This window comes from Syzygium oleosum, unplaced genomic scaffold (genome assembly GCF_021117445.2).
Source record: "Syzygium oleosum isolate NSW1041296 unplaced genomic scaffold, Sole_v2.1 Sole_v2.27, whole genome shotgun sequence".
NCBI classification, from domain to species: Eukaryota; Viridiplantae; Streptophyta; class Magnoliopsida; order Myrtales; family Myrtaceae; genus Syzygium; species Syzygium oleosum.
This window is the reverse complement of record NW_026607511.1, coordinates 2,501,407-2,520,474: the sequence shown is the minus strand read 5'-3', so window position 1 is coordinate 2,520,474 and position 19,068 is coordinate 2,501,407. Positions and strand designations below refer to the sequence as shown.

At 41.2% G+C, this 19,068-nt stretch overlaps 1 pseudogene; it reads left to right on the top strand.

Annotated features, from left to right (window-relative positions):
* The first annotated feature begins 17,095 nt into the window (after nucleotides 1-17,095).
* LOC115691317 (uncharacterized) lies at nucleotides 17,096-17,858 on the top strand (annotated as a pseudogene).
* The last annotated feature ends 1,210 nt before the right edge of the window (nucleotides 17,859-19,068 follow it).

Here is a 19,068-nt window from a genome sequence, read left to right as displayed (position 1 = left end):
CTTGACCATGAGTGAAGTACATTTCTATGAAATTTCAATTGTGATAAAATGAGTCTACTCTTTGTTATCTGGAATTAGATTATGAGATATAAATACAAATTATCATGCCTCTTCGGAATCGTGTCAAATGTCTTCATGCAATCAATGTTTTACAAATTGCATAAGATTGTCATTCTCAGGTAGGACATTCCATGAGAGCATGACATGGTGATGCTGCCAACTAGACAAATGAAATGATATGTATGAGCACGTGTTTAGCCAAAAAAAAATAATTATATATATCATTCACAAAAAGTTCTCTCTTGTGAAATACCTTTGGATGGCAATTTCAAATAAGATAGGACATCAAATATTTTATGGTCACCCATTTAATGCAACCTAAATCAGGAAAAAAGTCTCTCGTTATAAAGCTGATGTTCTCCATTCTAGTAAACAAATGATGTACTTTCGTTAGCTGTTTGACGAGTCATAATATCCCGTTGTCTTCTTTGTAGCTAACTAACCATTTAATGACATAAAAACAAATATAAATATTTGACTATGAAAGCACGTAAGCTACATATGGTTCTTCCTTACTTTCAAAACACCCATTGTAGCACAAGGTTAATGAGACAAGCACATGAAGATCAAAACATTGAAGAGAGAGGTGGTGATCATTTTAATTGCGAGGTTAATATATAGTGCATTCCTCATTAAGGCATCCATGGAATGTAATAAAAGGTGTGCTCATGCTTCCGCAATTACCGTTTGGCTGTGAATTTATTACGGCCTTGGTGTACAAGGATGTCATGATGACAAATCATTTGTCCTGACAATGCTTGAGCAATGTAATCTTGGTTGTGTTGAGGTTGTCCAACATCGGTTGTGGAAGGGGTTGGTGGTCAGTTATAAGTGTGAGGAAAAACATCACCATTTAAGCTAGCTTTTGGAATGAGAAAGGCTCAAGACCACCCAACACTGATCTCAGAGCCTAAGATTGCCAACAAGTATGGATCCAACAGTCACATGGCAAAGTTACAGGTTATTGCAGCTCCAACCTAAGCCCGATGTATGAGGGATGTTGGGGCTAACAATACAACCTAAAGGGGGGTGAATAAGTTGTTTGAGAACTATGAAAAACATTTGCGGAATATAACAAGTGAAACTTCAAACATTGGCAGAAATAGTTTGGAGAAATCAGGTGCATGCTGCCGTTTGACAAATCATGATAATAAAAATCAAGTAATACCAATAGTGAATGGATAGAAGATTTGCAAGCAGATATATAGTGGTTTGGCTTTATCCCTAAGCCTACATCCACTCTCCAGACTAAGAACCGCAATACAGGTTCGATTGCATTAGGAATCTGCTTAACAAGTTCAATTGGCAAGTATTAATCCTTTAATAATGATAGATCACACTATCAGGACTCAGCTACTGCATTTACTCTTGTACACTTGATCTTTCACACAATTACTATACAACAAGATTATCACAGTGAAGATCTTTCGAGAGAACATAACAATATCAACGAGGAAAGCAGCTCAGAGAAAATGTTTGGATTCTACATTGCGCTCTCTAACATTTTGGCCTAGAAGCTCTTCTCTTAAATAGTCATCTTCAATCTTCCCGTTAGAGGTGCTTCAGAAGATCAACTAACCATTAGAGATCTGTTGGTTCTGCTGTCCAGAGATGGTGCTGCCCATATAACCCTTTATCCTAAACATTTCCATGCTATCCGAAAATAGGTTCTGCGACTACTGTCTGTCACGCTCCAAACCCCAACGGGCTCGCGACACCCCTTCGATGGCCGTATCGAAAGCGACGTCCCAGGACGTGTCGCCAACCCAAACAAAACACCCGAAGGCGAATGCAAGCGAAAGTGGAAATTAAATATCCTAGACAATAAACAATGACAATAGGGTAGCACTTGCACAAAATCAATAAACCCATATCATTAGCTTGAGACCATAAAATTCATACATTAGGCTTCTAGGGTTAGTATTCACCTTCATCATAAAAAAGGGACAGGTGGCAGGGTAGGCTAACAATCTGCACAAAAAGGGCTCTACCAAAAAGGGCTTCTAGGCCCAGCACCTAAATACCCCTACGGTGCCTAATCTGAATTGGACCTTGAAGGCTCCGACTCCGTGTCCGATTCGATCTTGATCGGCTCATCCTCGTGCTCGGACACCATAGGTTCCTCCTTAGGCTCGGACTCAGGCTCTAGTTCTTTTAATTCTTCCTCGATCTCGGGCTCCGTGGGCTCCTCCTCGGGCTCGGGCTCAGACTCCTCAAATTCCTCTTCAAGCTCGAGGTCTGCAGGGGCCATAGGTTCGGGTTCAGGCTCCGGTTCAGGACTAGGGTTTACCGGGGGATCTTCGGGGTGCAGGACCTCACCATCAGGAGCAAGAACAGCTAAGGGGTCCCACTCGCCTACCCCATTAAATGGAACATCAAAATGCCGAAGTGGTCCATAGACTCAGTATAAATCCCGATAACAGTATGCCCGGTATGTATTGGGCTGCAACTCCGGCCTACCCACGTCTACCCACACCACCGTGGTATGCTTAACATAGGCCTCCCCGTCTCTTACGGGGTACTCCACCGCCGAGTGCTCAGTATGCCTCGAGATCCCAAAACGTTCGGGCGGATCACTCATGGTCGGGGTCGGGAGTCTGAAAAGGTTTACACTACAGCAATGAGAATAAATCTCAATAAGCAGACAACCTATACCCCACCTAGGCCAATGCGTACCCATATGAGTCTAACATGCAATCTAACCACCAATATAACAAACTCGCAAATACACACTTACCTCGCCCTGATTCACACGCCAGCTCTATATATTAGTCAAATCACATGAATATCATAATAACTCATGAAAACATTGCCATCATTCGGGCGCCATACACACGTACATTCACTCAATTCAATCACACTCATTTCGCATTCGTGGCCGAGCAACTTTCCACGACCCGCGTCAACACGCCTCAGGTCAGCCCTCCGATCAATCCGGGCTCCGTCCCTCACTGGACATTTCACACTTTCTCACGACCCGCGTAAACACGCCTCAGGTCAGACCCCCGGTCAATCTGGGCTTCGTCCCTCACTAGACATTTCACACTTTCTCACGACCCGCATAAACACGCCTCAAGTCAGCCCTCCGATCAATCCGGGCTCCGTCCCTCATTGGACATTTCACACTTTCTCACGACCCGCGTAAACACGCCTCAGGTCAGTCCTCCGATCAATCCGGGCTCCGTCCCTCACTAGACATTTCACACGCACATACCCCACATCACAATTCGCCATTCTCACATGTCGTACAAATCCAATCCAAATCACAAACTCATCACACTAGCCCACCAATTCGACACTCAAGTCGGCCCAATCAAACGTCAATTTCACCCATAAATGCCACGACAATCCGATCATCGCGCCCACATAAATCAACCACTAAATATGCCACATAATCACCACAATTTAATCTACCAATTAACCACATTCACATATTGGTCCTAATCCAAGCTTAACCACTAAACTGGTACTAATTAACCCCTAAACAAGTCTAAAAAAATACCCAAAGTACTAGGTAGGGTTTAGGGAGTCGCTTACCTAAATTTGGCCAGGGAAAAATCGTCAAGGGGGCCAAAATGACCCTGGTGAACAGTAGTAGCTTGGCGCGGGCGAGGGCGTGATGGCAGCTTCAAGGAAGCGGTCGGGACACGCGGGCAACGGGCTGGGCGAGCGATTAGGCAACTCGGCCACGGCCTGGGCGAGGGCAATGGGCTCGGCCACGACCGGGCAACGGCGGCCAGCGTCTTTGGGCGAGTGGCTGGGCCGGGCCGACGGCCGCCGGCTCGCTGGCCTGGGCGGCTGGGGAACGGCCAGCGGCGGCGAGCTGAGTGGGCGAAGGCAATGGGCTCGCATGCCGGCGACGGCAACTTGGGGGGGAAAGCTGGGGCGATGGTGGCGAGAGAGAGGAAGTTGGGGCTGAGGGGGTGAGTCGGCGACGGTCGGGGTGGCACGGCGGCATCGCAGGCGGCGGAACGTGGCTGGGCGAGCTAGCCGGCGGTTTGGCGAAGCCGGGCCGCGGCTGACACGGCGACGAGCTGCTACTGTGCGCGAAGGAGGGGGGAAGGATAGCCAAGCCGAGGGGGTCGGCCGAACGAGTGGTGCGGCGGCTGGGCGAGCGACGTGGCGGTCGGGCGAGCTGGCACACGGTTGGGCTAGCTGGCGACGGCGGCAGCGGTCGGGCGCGGCGAGCGGCTGGGCTGGGGACTGGTCTAGCAGGAGTAACGGCGGGGAAGGGGAAAGGAAAAAGAAGAAGAAAAGGAAAGAAAGAAGAATAAAGAAAAGGAAGAGAGAGAGAGGAGTGGACGTGCATGGGGAAGGAGGGAGGGGACGCGGCAGAGGGGAGAGAGAGAGAGAGAGAGAGAAAGGGACAAAGTCAACGTACTCAAGTGCGACCCGACGGTTTTCGTTCAAACCCGAAAACGATCCAACGGCCCACGAAAAACCCTAATTATAAGTTAGTAAAAAGGCCAAAAGATAATAACTAAAACACATTACGAGAGAGGTCTACTAGTCCAAATCCGCACCCGGTCCAAATTTCACTTTTCACTTATCCCGGGCAATATCGACGCTGGCCACAATAATGTCGATACGGTCCAATTAAATTCGTCACGAAACTCCCAGAAATTCGACACTAAAGTTCGGGCTCTAAATAACAGCCAAATTCGATCGAGTGCGATTCTAGCGAAATCTCTAATTTAAAAATAACCCAAGAGTGATCAGTTCCGAGCAAGATTCTATTATAAGAGCACTGACGAAATACACGTTTTATAAATCCCAAAAATGGGCCGAAATTTGGAATGTTACAGTCTCGACGCAGACTGCTCTGACATTTTTGACACACGCCTGATCCCATTCCTTGTAGGCTTCCTGATCTTCCCGTTGCACATTTCCACTCTTCAATAGCTATAATCTCAAACATGCTCACATGTTCTTTATTCGAATATCACCAATGACATGATGTCTCGGCATTGATACAAACATCATCAATAAGCTAATCTTAAGGTTCGTTGGTGCTATTTACTGAAAATGTACAATGACATCTTGTGATCTTCTCCTAATGGATCACACCATGGATATCACGTAGTCCTTAAAGATCATCACAGTTTTCCATCTCATTTGTATAAGGTAGTTGCTCTCATCCAATATTGATGTTGATCTTTCTAGTCCTTCTAAGCATATTGGCAATTTTGACTCTACCAAGCTATTTATCTTCATGGTCCTTCCAAGCTTTACCAAACATCCTCATTCTGGGCTTGTTCACCATCATCAAGTCCATCCAATTGTTCACCCAATCTTTGTACCTCCAAGCCATCACGTACATCCCCATTCTTCTTGGCTTGTTCACCCTGATCAAGATCCTTCCAGATGTTCACCATATCTGAAGATCTTTTGAATTTGTAGACATCTTCAATTACCCAATATCTTATTCACCTTAGATATCAGCAGAGCATCTTGACAGTGGCAGAGCACTCATCATATCATAATGTTGTGGTGCTGTTTATGACAATATCTGCATTTTGACTTGTGTATATATCACTTGGTAATACTTAACCAATATACACATTAGTAGCTTTTGATTGTATTTATCATCTTCAAAACAACACAGGGGCCCAACAATTACCACATTGGTGATTTTCCCAACAATCTGCCCATTTTTAATGATGAGAAAACAATCTTCTAAATATGCAGATGTCTTAACACACAATAAAAGATATTGAATTTTGTGTGTGTGAAAAGTAAACAAATTTGCTTATTTTGCCAAAAATAGGAATTTGATTCAGGGCATAATAAGCACATAATGCAACCTCCAAATACTAAGATATTCAATGAATATAAACAGGAGATAGCAAGTAGAAACATTTTGAGCAAAGAATAGAAACTAACAATAGCTCATGTTTCTACACAAGTTGCTTAATCATATGAGTTTCAAATAGGAATGAACAATCGTTATGTGAACTAATACTCATCCAAACATATATGCATATTCATCATACCTCTCCATTTTTTTGTCATAATCAAAAAGGCGCTAATAATGTATATGCAATTCAACTCATTTTCACACAATCAAACCTCTCTCCATATTCAACATGCTCACGCGAACAGATAGATGTGCAATGAAGCTTATGTTTAGTGGATGAACCATCATATGCATCAACAAATATGTATATTAAGAAACATAAATGCATACGTTTATAGTAATGCTCTCCCTTTGATGAAAAACATGATATTTTCAAGGGAATATAAAGATCTGCTTAGATAATTTCAATAATTTGCTCGAGCTGATTTATATGTCTTCAGCCATGATAATAATCAAGGATTAATTGAAACAATCATAATTCATGATAATATAGAAGATATGATGGATAAAAGCATTGTGTCATGAAATTCTATTCAAAGACAAGCATTGAGAGGCAACATATTAACAATTGGTATAAATTATTAACAAGAACAATGTTGCTCCCCCTGTCTACGTGCTATCACCTTTTAAGATCATCATCACTAGCATGTAATCATCATTAGCATGCAAAAAATATTATCATTATTCGCACGTGTCATGAACAATCATCTTACTCATGATCATCAATATTATCAAGATATCATCAATATCATCTTAATGACCAAAAGTAAGAGATATAGAAGATGGACTAACCGTACTATGTAGAACTTAGTAGATTCTACACATGCATTCACCTTTTCTTCCATCCTCAATAAAATAGTCAAGATCCGGGCTGCACTTCACTCAAGTATGTCAAGATTTTCCCATACTTGATCTTTGCTCTTCTTCAATGTGTTGCTTCTTTGAGATAATCATGATTTTCCCTTTCTTTTGCTCTTGTTTTCCTTCCCCTATCATCATGATAGTTCTTGCAAATAGCCTTCATTGGGGTTCAGAAATTTTCAACATTCAGAACATCTTTTGCATCCTATCCCGACTTTCAATGCTGATATCACTTCTTTGAGGTGCCGAACATAAGTTTCTTCTTCTATTTCATTTGTAATAGCAGCATCTTCATAATTTTTGCTTTTGAAGATAGCATCCGTAGGCTCAACAGGAGCAGATGTTGCTATCTGCGAAATTTGCCACTATCAGAGATAGTTGTTGATATCAATGAACTTGGCTACTGTCTAGGAAGGTTGTTGCTATTTGTTCTGTTGTTAAAGACTTGTCAAACTTCACATCGATGGATTCTTGTACCGTCTGCATTTGCTCGAAATAATTCATATCAGTAGCATTACTAGAAAGTAAAACTGCTATGTAGATTGGGATAATCTTCTATCCAAAGAATTTAATCAAAGTAATTAAAAAAATTTCAAAGACAAGAAGGAGAGTTCGTGAAATTTTGAAGAAATTGAAATCCTTTAATAAAGTGCGAACCTAGAAATTTTCGATTTAAAACAAGGAATTTCTTAAAAGAAACGAGGTAAGTTTAAAAATCTTGAGTTGAAAGAATAAATCATCAAAAACCGAAATTTGCAAAAACCAAAACCACCTCTTGTAAAGTTAGCCATAACAAGATCTTTATGCTAAGAAAAATACACTTCAAATAACAAGCAACAAGACTCTGATACCAATTGTTAGGACTAACAATACAATCTAGAGGGGGGTGAATAAGTTATTTGAGAACTATGAAAAACATTTGCAGAATATAACAAGTTTAACTTCAAACATTATCAGAAACAGTTTGTAGAAATCAAATGCATACTGCTGTTTGACAAATTGTGATAATATGGATCAAGTAATGCCAATAGTGAATGGATAGAAGATTTGCAAGCAGATATATAGCAGTTCGACTTTATCTTCAAGCCTACATCCACTCTCCAAACTAACAGTCGCAATACGAGTTGGATTATACTAGTAATCTGCTCAACAAGTTACAATTGGCAAGTGCTAATCCATTACTAATGATAGATCACACCATCAGGACTTAGCTATTACACTTACTCTTGTACACTTGATTTTTCACACGATTACTATATGACAAGATTATCATAGTGAAGATCTTTCAAGAGAACAAAACAACATCAACAAGGAAAGCAGCTCAGAGCAAATATTCAGATTCTACATTGTACTCTCTAACATTTGGGCGTAAAAACTCTTCTCTTAAATAGACATTTTCAATCTTCCTGTTGGAGATGCTTTAGAAGATCAACTAGCCGTTAGAGATCCGTTGGTGCTGCCCATACAACCCTTTATTCTGAACATTTGCAAGCTATCCGAAAATAGATTCTGCAGCTACTATCTTGATGCTAACTGCTCTGATATTTTTGATAGACGCCTGATCCTATTCCCCGATAGGCTTCCCAATCTTCCTGTTGCACATTTCCACCCTTCAATACTTATAATCCCAAACATCCTCACATGTTCGTTATTCAAATATTACCATCTCAGCATTGATACAAACATCATCAATAAGGTAATCTTAAGATTCGTTTGTGCCGATTACTGAAAACGTACAAGGACATCTTACAATCTTCTTCCAATGGATCACACCATGAATATCAAGTAGTTCTTAAAGATCATCACAGTCTTCCACCTCATTTGAATAAGGCAGCTGCTTTCACTCGATATTGATGCTAATCTTTCTAGTCCTTCCAAGCATATTGACAATTTTGACTCTACCAAATAGTTCATCTTCATGATCCTTTCAAGCTTTACCAAACATCCTCGTTTTGGGCTTGTTTACCATCATCAGGTCCATCCAACTGTTCACCCAATCTTTGTACCTCCAAGCCATCACGAATATTCCCGTTCTTCTCGGCTTGTTTACCCTTGATCAAGGTCCTTCCAAATGTTCGCCATATCTAAAGATCCTTCCAACTTGTGGACATCTTTAATTACCTAATATCTTGTTCACCTTAGATATCAGCAGAGCATCTTGACAACGGCAGAACACTCCTTATATTAGAATGTTCTGGTTCTATTTATGACAACATCTATATTTTGGCTTGTGCATATATCACCTGGTAATACTCAACCAATACACACATTAGTAGCCTTTGATTGTCTTTGTCATCTTCGAAACAACATAGAGGATTTTCCCAACAATCACCACATTAGTAATTTTCCTAACAAAGAGATTGTTGAGGTTGTCCAACATCGGTTATAAAAGGGTTGGTGATCGATTTATAAGTGTGAGGAAAAACCTCACCCTTTGAGCTAGCTTTAGGGGTGAGAGATGTTCAAGACCACCCAACACTAGTATCAGAGCCCAAGGTTGCCAACAAGTTTGGACCAAACGGTCACACAGGAGAAATATAGGTTGTCACTGCTCTGACCCAAGGCCCGATGTGCGAGGGGGAGATTGTTGAGGTTGTCCTATATTGATTGTGGAATGGGCTGGTGGTCAGTTTATAAGTGTGAGGGAAAACCTCACCCTTTGAACTAGCTTTTTTAGTGAGAGAGGCCCAAGAACACCCAACAGGTTGTGTAGTGCTGAGTGCTTTGATCGCCATTTAGGTATAATGTAACGTCTTGAATTCGCCCACTTCCGAGATTAATAAAATAGATGATTATTTCTCATTTCGTTTTAGTGAGTCTCGCCCGGAACTGATCATTCTCGGGATACTGACCATTAGGGAATGGCTAACTAGGAAAACGGTACGTGGACCCAAGAACTCGACCGTGAATCGAGTCCGATTCCGAGAAGCGACGAGGGAATATTTGTGCCAATGTGGGCCGATCTAAGGAGAGTGACGGATTCAGTTTGGCCAACAACGTACGATCGGATCGCGGGTGATTCTGCACGACCGAGAGCGCGCGTGGCGAACGACTCCGAACTTACTCCGAACGATCGTGACCCCCGGAACTAGTGATAAATCCTCGTGTTCTCTGGGAAATCGAGACCGCCACAACTCGAGTAACCTTAGGTCGATACACGTAACCCCTAAACAACCACCCGTTAGTGAGAGACGCTAAAACTGCAAATTGAGTTAAATCGATCGTGGAATTGAGTCCGAACTTTGGTGTCGGATTTCGTGGGTGTACGCGACTATTTTTGCAAGGACGACGTCATTTTTATGTGGCCAATCATATTTGGGATCAATAGAGTCAAAAATTGGAAATTTGACCTGGAATTGGAAAATTACCGTTTTGCCCCTAGGCCTAATTATGGTGTTCCGAATTTTAAAGTTAATTGGGGGATATTTGGGGTTTAATTTATGGTCTAATCAGCCCCAATAATTCAGAATTCTATGGACAAGATTGCCCCTCCATTATTGGACTTGATTGGATCTCAACCATTGGATTAAGGGTAAGATGGGCATTATGAGAAGTTGTTCACTAACCCCACTAAGCTCAATTTGATAAGCTCTCTAGTCTCTCTCTCTCCTCCCATTTCCTCCTCCCCAAGCCAGCCGGCCACTCCCCCTCACTCTCCCTCTCCCGTGAGCTCTCTGCCCCTCTCTCTCTCGGCCGCCGCGCGCCGCTCGCCGGAGGGCCGCCGATGCCGCCTGGCACCACCACCATCCTGACCGCCCCATTCTCCTCTCCACCTTGCCTCCTCCCCTGTTGGCCGTGAGGATCAGCCCGCCTAGGATCGCCGTCGCCGTTGCCACTGCTGAGTGCCGCCGAGGGAGCTGCCGCTCGCCGCCACTGTTGAGGCGCGGGACCGCCACTGCTCAGTCGCCCTTGCCACTTGTCCAGCCTTGTTTGGGAGCTTAAGAATCCAAGTGAGTACAACCCTAAACCCTAGTTAAGCTAATCTACATTTCTAGATGAGTTTTAGGGGTTAATTAGGGTAATTTAGGGGTTAATTTGTGGAGGATGTTAGGGGCTGATATTGTGGCTGATTTAGTGGCTTAGTGAGATGATTTAATTGAGGTTTAGTGGTTCATAATGTGCTGTGCGGTGGCTGAGCTTAGGCGCCATGATTTGGGCGAAATTGTGGGTTTGGCGGATGTAATTTGTAGGCCGAGTAGTGGCTGTTTTCGTGGAGAAATTGGGGAGCCTAATGTGATGATTTGGAAGTGATTTAATGGCCTAGGGTGGACTGTTCATGGCTGATTTGGTACCGGGTTGATTCGGGCCATAATTGATTAATCAAGGTTTTAGGGTGAATTGCTTAGGAACAGTGATCGGCCCATGAGGATGCTAAATTAAACGTGACTTGAATGTGATTGTGTAATGCTCTGTGATATGCTTGGCATGGCCAAATTATGAAATGCTTGGTAGGCGATCGGCATGTGTGGTTTGGGTGTTTAATTGCGTGAATTTGGGTGCTGAACTATATGTTGTGACTGATTTGGATTGGTTGGTTCATTGGGCATATTGAGATGCGAATTGAGTGTGTAACCAAATCATGTTGAGTGCCCAGTATGGAATTCACGAATGCCGAGTGTGATATTGTGGCCATGAGTGTACATCTCGAGCATTAGCATAGCATGTGCATACGCGAGTGTGCACGAATGACATGAGCATGTGATCACCTAAAATGCCCTGATGCATTTTACGCGGGGTTCAAATAATAATTGGTGATTGTGAATGTGTGATCACATAAAGCCCTGAGGTGTTTTACGCGGGGTGTTGAACCCGTCCTGAGGCGTGTTACGCGGGACGATGCCCGAACTACCGGAAGATGACCAACCTGAGGCGTTTTATGCGGGTTTTGTGTCATGAGCCTGATGCGTTTTACGCAGGCCAGAGATCGATCTCGAAGTGATAGACCTGATGCGTTTTACGCGGGTCGGAGGAGAATTGATAAATTGCAAGTGTGCAAGAGTGCAAGTGTACGAAAATGCATTGATGAGACATGAGCATGGGTGTGAGCACGAGCATATGCATGACATGCATCGGGGCTGAGTGATGTGCGTATATGTGCCCTGGTTGAGTCCTGTGCCATTATTGCAATTATATATAAAGTGCCTAACCTGCAGGGTCAATCGAGTATGGATTTGGGTCTGAGGGCCTAAGTCATTTATATTTTGGTTTGTGTGTTATTTAGTGCTTGTCAGGAGGTGCATGTTAGCCTAGCTTAAGTTTAGGGGGCCTACTCGCTGAGATTTATTCTCACTGTTGTATAAACCCAATTTTTCAGACCCCCGGCCTTAAGATGTCTGCAGTACCTGTTCGTTTTGGGATCCCTTACCGGATAGACCGGGAGGAGACGGTGTACCCCGCAGGGAACGGGGATTTCTTTGTTAGATACCTTTTTACAGTCTGGGTTGACTCGGGCGAGGAGCTTGACCAGGCCCACAGATATATAGGGTGGTGTATTAGGGACCATGCAGGGACCTACGGGCCTCTTCGATCTTTTGAGGTCCCGTTCACCGATGCCGGGGATGTTGACTCTCAGTGTCCCAATGGGGACTTGGCGAGCCCCGGCCGGGCGCAGGAGTATGGGGATCCAGACCTGGAGCCGATGGATTCGGAGGACGAGGAACCAGAGCCCATGGAGCAGGACATGGAGCAGGAGGACGAGGTCGAGCCGATGGATTTCGAGGAGGAGTCAGCTGGGGCCGAGTCCGAGCCAATGGATTCCGAGGAGGAGTCAGCTGGGGCCGAGTCCGAGCAGAATTCACTAGACTTTGAGGTCGAGCCGTATGATAGCTCTTCCGAGTCATCGGGATCCGACTCGGACTGGGTTCCGTAGATTTAGCCTTAGTCCTAGATAGATCGGGCCAGTACCTTTTTGACCAGAGCCCCTTCTAGTTTTTAGTAACCCTGACCGCCCGGGCCATTTACCCCTTTTTGTCAGTAGTGGCCATTGACCCGCTTTTGATTTTTTATGCTCAGGCTGTATATGAATATTGTATATGTTCCCTCTATTAATGTAAGTGTATATTTGTTCATGTTGATTGCCGTGTGGCTATCCTTGGTTATGTGGTTTTAGATTGTACGGGTGTTATAATACTTCCGTGTGTGCTTTAATCTCTGTCATGTTGGGCGTTAGGTCGGCAATGCGTCTTGGGACGTCGCAGTCGAATCGACCTCGGTTGGGCTGTCACGCGTCGTGGGGTTCGGGGCGTGACATATAATTTCTACCAAATCATTACATATAAATCTTTGATCGAAGTTAACACAAGTAACACTTAATTTTCAATTTGTGACATTTTGGGTTTTCAACTCACTTGAGGTATTGTCCACTTTGGCCTGTTTCAAATCGAGTCTCACGGTTTTGTCGTTTAACATACAAGAGTCACCCATCTTGGCAGTCCTTTCACCTGAGCACACTTAACTTTGAAGTTCTAAACCTAAGCATTGCGTTTGGGTTAAAAGGTACATCAGTGAGTTAATTACAGTTTTCGCATATATATCCTTAACACGCTCTCCCCCTATTTAGTGTGCAATTTGATTCAGTTCTTACCCATTCACTATCCTAGAAGCCTACCAATTGCCGCTTTAGAGATCACTAGCTTTAAGCGAGATAAAGACAAAAATTCAACAGAAGAAAGAAAACACAGATTAGGCATGGGACCAATATGAGCGAATAAATCATCAATAATGACCCTTGACGTGCCATTGCGTAGACTCGCCAACGGGTTATGATGGTGGGTTTGTCTTGGCTGGAGGTAAATATTGATCGTCTATTGCCATACAAGTTCTATTCGATCTTGAATGGCAGATTTTCTTCTCCCCCTTTTTTCTTTTTTTGCCCGGGACCATTTGGATGTTACTCTTAATTCCTTAACTTGTACCTTGGAAAATGTACCAGGTCTAGAAAAGAGCATAACATCAAGGACCAAGCCCGCCAACTAGCTTGCAGACTGTGCCAAAATGTTAGAGAGCAATTAACTGGCAGGTCTAAGTACCAGCACTTATATATATATGTGCAAATACTTAGGTCATGTCAGACACCTGCAAATAATAATGATTCGATAAATTAGACATTGTATACTTAACGCTGTATCATATAAAGACATGCATTTTCTGTATTGTAAGATACCCATCGACAATAGAAGAGAGTTTGCTATGGTTTTTTATATTAAGCCCAGCTCATACGAGGTACAACACAAAATTTTAATGTGGAACATCATTTGAACAGTTGACGAAGGCGTAGTCTGAAAATTTTCACGCTTGCAATTTATAAATCTTCTGTTTTATTCATACAGCTAAATTTTGACTTTAAACTTTCAAGCCGCATTATGTGTGTTCATTTGACAAATATTTTATTTGGCATTTTTCTACACTCCATGGATCACAACTCTAAACAATATACATCCAAAATCACTCCACTAATAACGAAAATGAATATAAACACATGTAAAAGTATGTTTAGCAACGTATGCCCACACGCAGTACGGGTCATGTTGCTAGTCTGCTGGTATTAGAAAAAATGCAAAGCACAGATGTACCATAAAAACTCCTTTGCTCAAATAGATCGATTACTCTATTCTTTAGATAGGCAATGTCTCTATCACAATGCAAGCATGAACAATGAATGCTGCAGGCATTCGTTTATGTTTCAAGTGACTAGGTACCGACAAGGAAGACCTTTGAAACTTGGGAAAATAAAACAAATAGTCCATGAATTTTGGCCCAATGTACAATGTGATCCCTAAACTTTTAATTTGTTCAATGTGGTTCATGAACTTTAACCCAATGTGTAATGTGGTCCCTAAAATTTTAATTTGTTTAATGTCATCCCTGGACTTTTGATACATGTTCAATTTAGTCTGTTGATACCTAAATTTTGGCTAACCTTTTTTGAAATTAATTGCATGAAAATAAGGGATTAATCCCTAAACAAAAATAAGCCGTATAACATATAGTTTAGAATCATATAGTTTAATTTGCATTTGGCATTGGACCGGCGGTGGCAAATAAGTTCAAATTAGTCGCGCATACCTAACTCGCACATTGAACGACACTCGGCTAGGCAGTAGAAAAGGGGGCCGAGAAGTACAAGGCATGACAAGCCTAATTGAACTTAATTTGATCATAATTCCTAGAAAATCACAGGGGAACAGTTTTCCGAATTTGTTCTCCAGCTTAGAAACTACTTCTTCTTGTTTTCAATGTTTTTATGTCTTCTGAAACGCTCTTTGTTGGATTTTGTTTCGACTTCAAAATGATAGCATGTTTTTTGTAACTTTTCATATAGCTATTAAGAGGGGTTAATACCATGAAAAACCCCAAATTAGTATATCTGTGATAAATTTACCCCGAACTAATTTTTTGACCACCAAAAACTCCAAACTAGTACACCTATAACAAATTTACCCCGAACTATTTTTTTGACCATAAAAAACCCCACACCTGTACACCTTTGATAATTTTACCTCAAACTAATTTTTTTACCACAAAAAACCCCAAACTGATACATCTATGATAATTTTACCCCAAACTAATTTTTTTACCACTAAAAACCCTAAACTGGTACATTTATGACAAATTTACCCTCCATTAGTGTCCGTTAAATTGGATTAATATCACAAAAAATCACAAATTGGTAAATTTGGGACAAACAAAGGGGGAAAACCCAAACTAGTACACCCGTCAACTACCACGTGTCATCAAACTTAGCAATTTAACAGTAAAATTTAACGGAAACTAACAAAGGGTGAATTTGTCACAGGTGTACCGGTTTGAGATTTTTTGTTGTCAAAAAATTAGTTCGAGGTAAAATTATCAAAGGTGTACCGGTGTGGGATTTTGTATGGTCAAAAAAATAGTTTAGGGTAAATTTGTCACAGGTGTACCAGTTTGGGGTTTTTTGTGATTAAAAAAATAATTTTTGGTAAATTTGTCACAGATGTACCAGTTTAGGATTTTTCGCGGTATTAACCCATATTAAGATAATATCAGAATTTAAACAAGTCCAATGTTTGGACTTCACTTTTGGGACAAAAAAGTAACGTTAACCAAATAATTATGCAAAACACAATTAAAGTAACGTTTACAAGATCAAATTTTTTTAAATAAATTTAAAATAGATAAACCGGTTAGTAGAAAATGGGATTCTATTTAAGAGACGGTCCTGCCCTTTGCACAATAACGCCGACACTTACAGTATTCCGAAGATGAAACAGATTTTATTTACCCCAAATAAGCTAAAATCATGTGGGCTAGATCCTCCCATAAATTATTATAATAGATTTCCACTGATTGATTTTTCTTTTTTATATGGTGAAAAAATGGGTTGTATTAGCTAATAAATTAATAAAATTAGGCAAGTGAAAATAAATGACTTATAAACATGATAACCCATTGCTAATTGATTGGCCATTAACGTGCCAATTAAGCAACTCCTCCATCATATGATCATAGATTATTAATAGGTAATAACATAGTTTTGGCGCAATTTGCAACCTCAGCTTAAGTGCCTAAAAACACACCATCCTCATTCTTCGTGACTTGCCTAAGCTTCTCATTTCTTTTCATTTTCTTTCAACTCTCTTATCATCCAAACAAATGCAAAAGGCTTTAACTTTTTGCTTAATGTGCAATCAAGTTAAGTCGTAAACATTTTGAATCACGCGCGATTAAGTTCTTCCGATTACCATTCAATCGAATTTTTTGACATTGCATATCAGAGTTAACATCACGTTTTCTGATAGTCTTTAGCATATGTGAAGCTGACATGGTGCTGATCTGGCGACGATGTGGTGCCATATAATATAAAGTAAAAAAGCGAAAAAAAAAAAACAAAAGAGCGAAAAAAAAAGTTGGAGGAAAATTAAAGAAAAACTCAAAATGAAGATCCCCGCTGTCCCCAAAGCTTCAAACACCCTGACCCAGGGCACGCGAAAACACCTCCCTGCCCGCTGCACCCACACACTCTCGCTCCCTCTCGTTGATTTTTCTTCTTCTTTTTTTCTTTTAATTTTTGGTTTTATCTAACTTCTTTTTTCATTTTATGCCATTTTTCTCTATTTTTTAGTTTGATTTTTTTCTCCATTTGCCATCGTCTTTGCACATCATCAATACCACGTATGCTAAATAAAAATTATTATTAACGCTATGCCGGTAATCCGAGATGCAATGTCATCAAATTTAATCGAGAGCTCGTCGGAATGACCAAATTGCACCCGACAAATTATGTCTGCCAATTAATTGTACCTTTTCAAATATTAAGGACTCCATTGTATAGCGGGCAAAATGTTTAGGATTTTTGTGCAATTTGCCCCTTTTTCCCCGATAGATATCCTAAAAAGAGTTTTTGCTTTCAAAAATGAAAAGGCTGTCTTTCCTCACAGGTTCCTCCTTGAAAGATTTCAAATTCTACAAAGCCTTGAGGTATTATGCAATTCCTTGGAAGCTATATTTCTAATGAAGGGCTTGTTGACTAGGAAAACGATCCGGTGCTTGAAAATTCGAGAGAACTTAAGTTAAGAAAGTTGCACAACAAAAAATGTGCGTGAAGAGAAAACTATTTAGTGAAAAAATTCTTCAGAGTATCAAAACTTTTAAGGTTTGGGATTGTCCCGGTTTGACAATGCTATTTCTAGCCATGACGTCCTTTCATAATTGGACGAAGTCAGCGGTGAAGAATTTCTATAGATTGGTACATCTAGTAACATTTTCAGTGGTCACAATTTATGCAACTCACTCGAATGACTATAATAGGATGTGAAAGAATTTAGAAGTAGTGGCAAACAATGGATATGAAGAATGGAAAGTGATTTCTCTTCAAAGGCTAGAAAGTTTGGGACTACAGCATCTGCAAAGCCTAGCATGCTTCTCTTCCACCACAAGTTGCATCTTCTGTTTTCCATCCTTCTTTGAAATTGAAGTGGAAGAGTGCCCGAAAATGAAGATCTTTTCTGAGGGTGCGGTAAGCACACCAAAACTATATTATGTGAGACTATTCATGTACTCTGCTTCTCAAATTGTCCAACACCTGAAGCACCATAATTCCTAGACTGTTCATCTTTCTAACTTGTCTGGTCACTAATAAGAGGGAAGGGCTGGTGCTGCAAGTGGCGCGGAGATCCGAAAACAACTGAGGCGCAGTCAAAGGTTGGGATGAAGAAGATTTTTATTAAGGTTAGTGATTCCATTTTCAATTTCCCTCTTTCTCACTAATAACATCCCAGTCTTGCAAAACAAGGGTACAAAAGTGGTCCGTACTCGATAATAAATTGATAAAGTTTGGCAAGTGAATAAATGGCCTCTAAAATGAAATCCGATTGCTAATTGACTGATCATTAACGTGCTAATCAAGAAAATCCTCTGTCATGTGACCAAAAGATAACAGATAGGTAAATAACATAATTTTCTCACCATTTGCCACCTCAGCATAACTGCCTGCAACACACCATCCTCATTTTCTCATGACTTACCTAAGCATCTCATTTCCTTTCTTTTGTCTTCAACTCTCTTCTCATTCAAAAAATGGAAAGTGTTGATCCATTCTTTTCTTTTCTTCTCTTTGTTCGGAAATTGAATGAAGAAATCTTCGACCTTTTGCTCAATCTGCAATCAAATTTTGAGATTCCGAAAAAATCGTAATCAAGTCATAAAAGTTTTGGATCGGGTGCAATCAAGCCTTTCTGATGATCACCCAACCAACTTTGTTGATGTGGTACGCCGGAGTCCATCTTCGTGTTTTCAAATAGTTTTTAGCATATCTAGTACCAATGTTGTGTTGATGTGGCTCCCACTTCGTAAAGAAAATGTAAAAAAAAAAGCCAAAAAAAAATTAAGAGGGGAAAACGCCAAAATATAAAATACAAAAATCAAAGAAATCAAAATTGGAGATCACCGCCGTCCCCAAACCTTCAGACACCCTGGCCAGTTGCACTTCCCCTCTTCCTTGTTTCTTTTTCCCTCCAACTTCTTTTTCTTTTTTCATTTTTTTGGGCCTTCTTTTCTTTTTTATTTATTTTATTTTTTTCTCCAACCGCGATATCATATGAGCACCACATCCATCCTACACATACCAAAAATTATCGAAAATGTCACATTGGTTTACCGATGTACGGTATCATCAAATTTGGTCGGTAGTTCGCCGGAAAGATCAAATTGTACTCGGATGAAACAGTTTGGTAATTAATTGTGCCATTTTAATTGTTAATGACTTAGTTGTATGACAAGCATAATATTTAGGACTCTCTTTGGTTCGATTTATC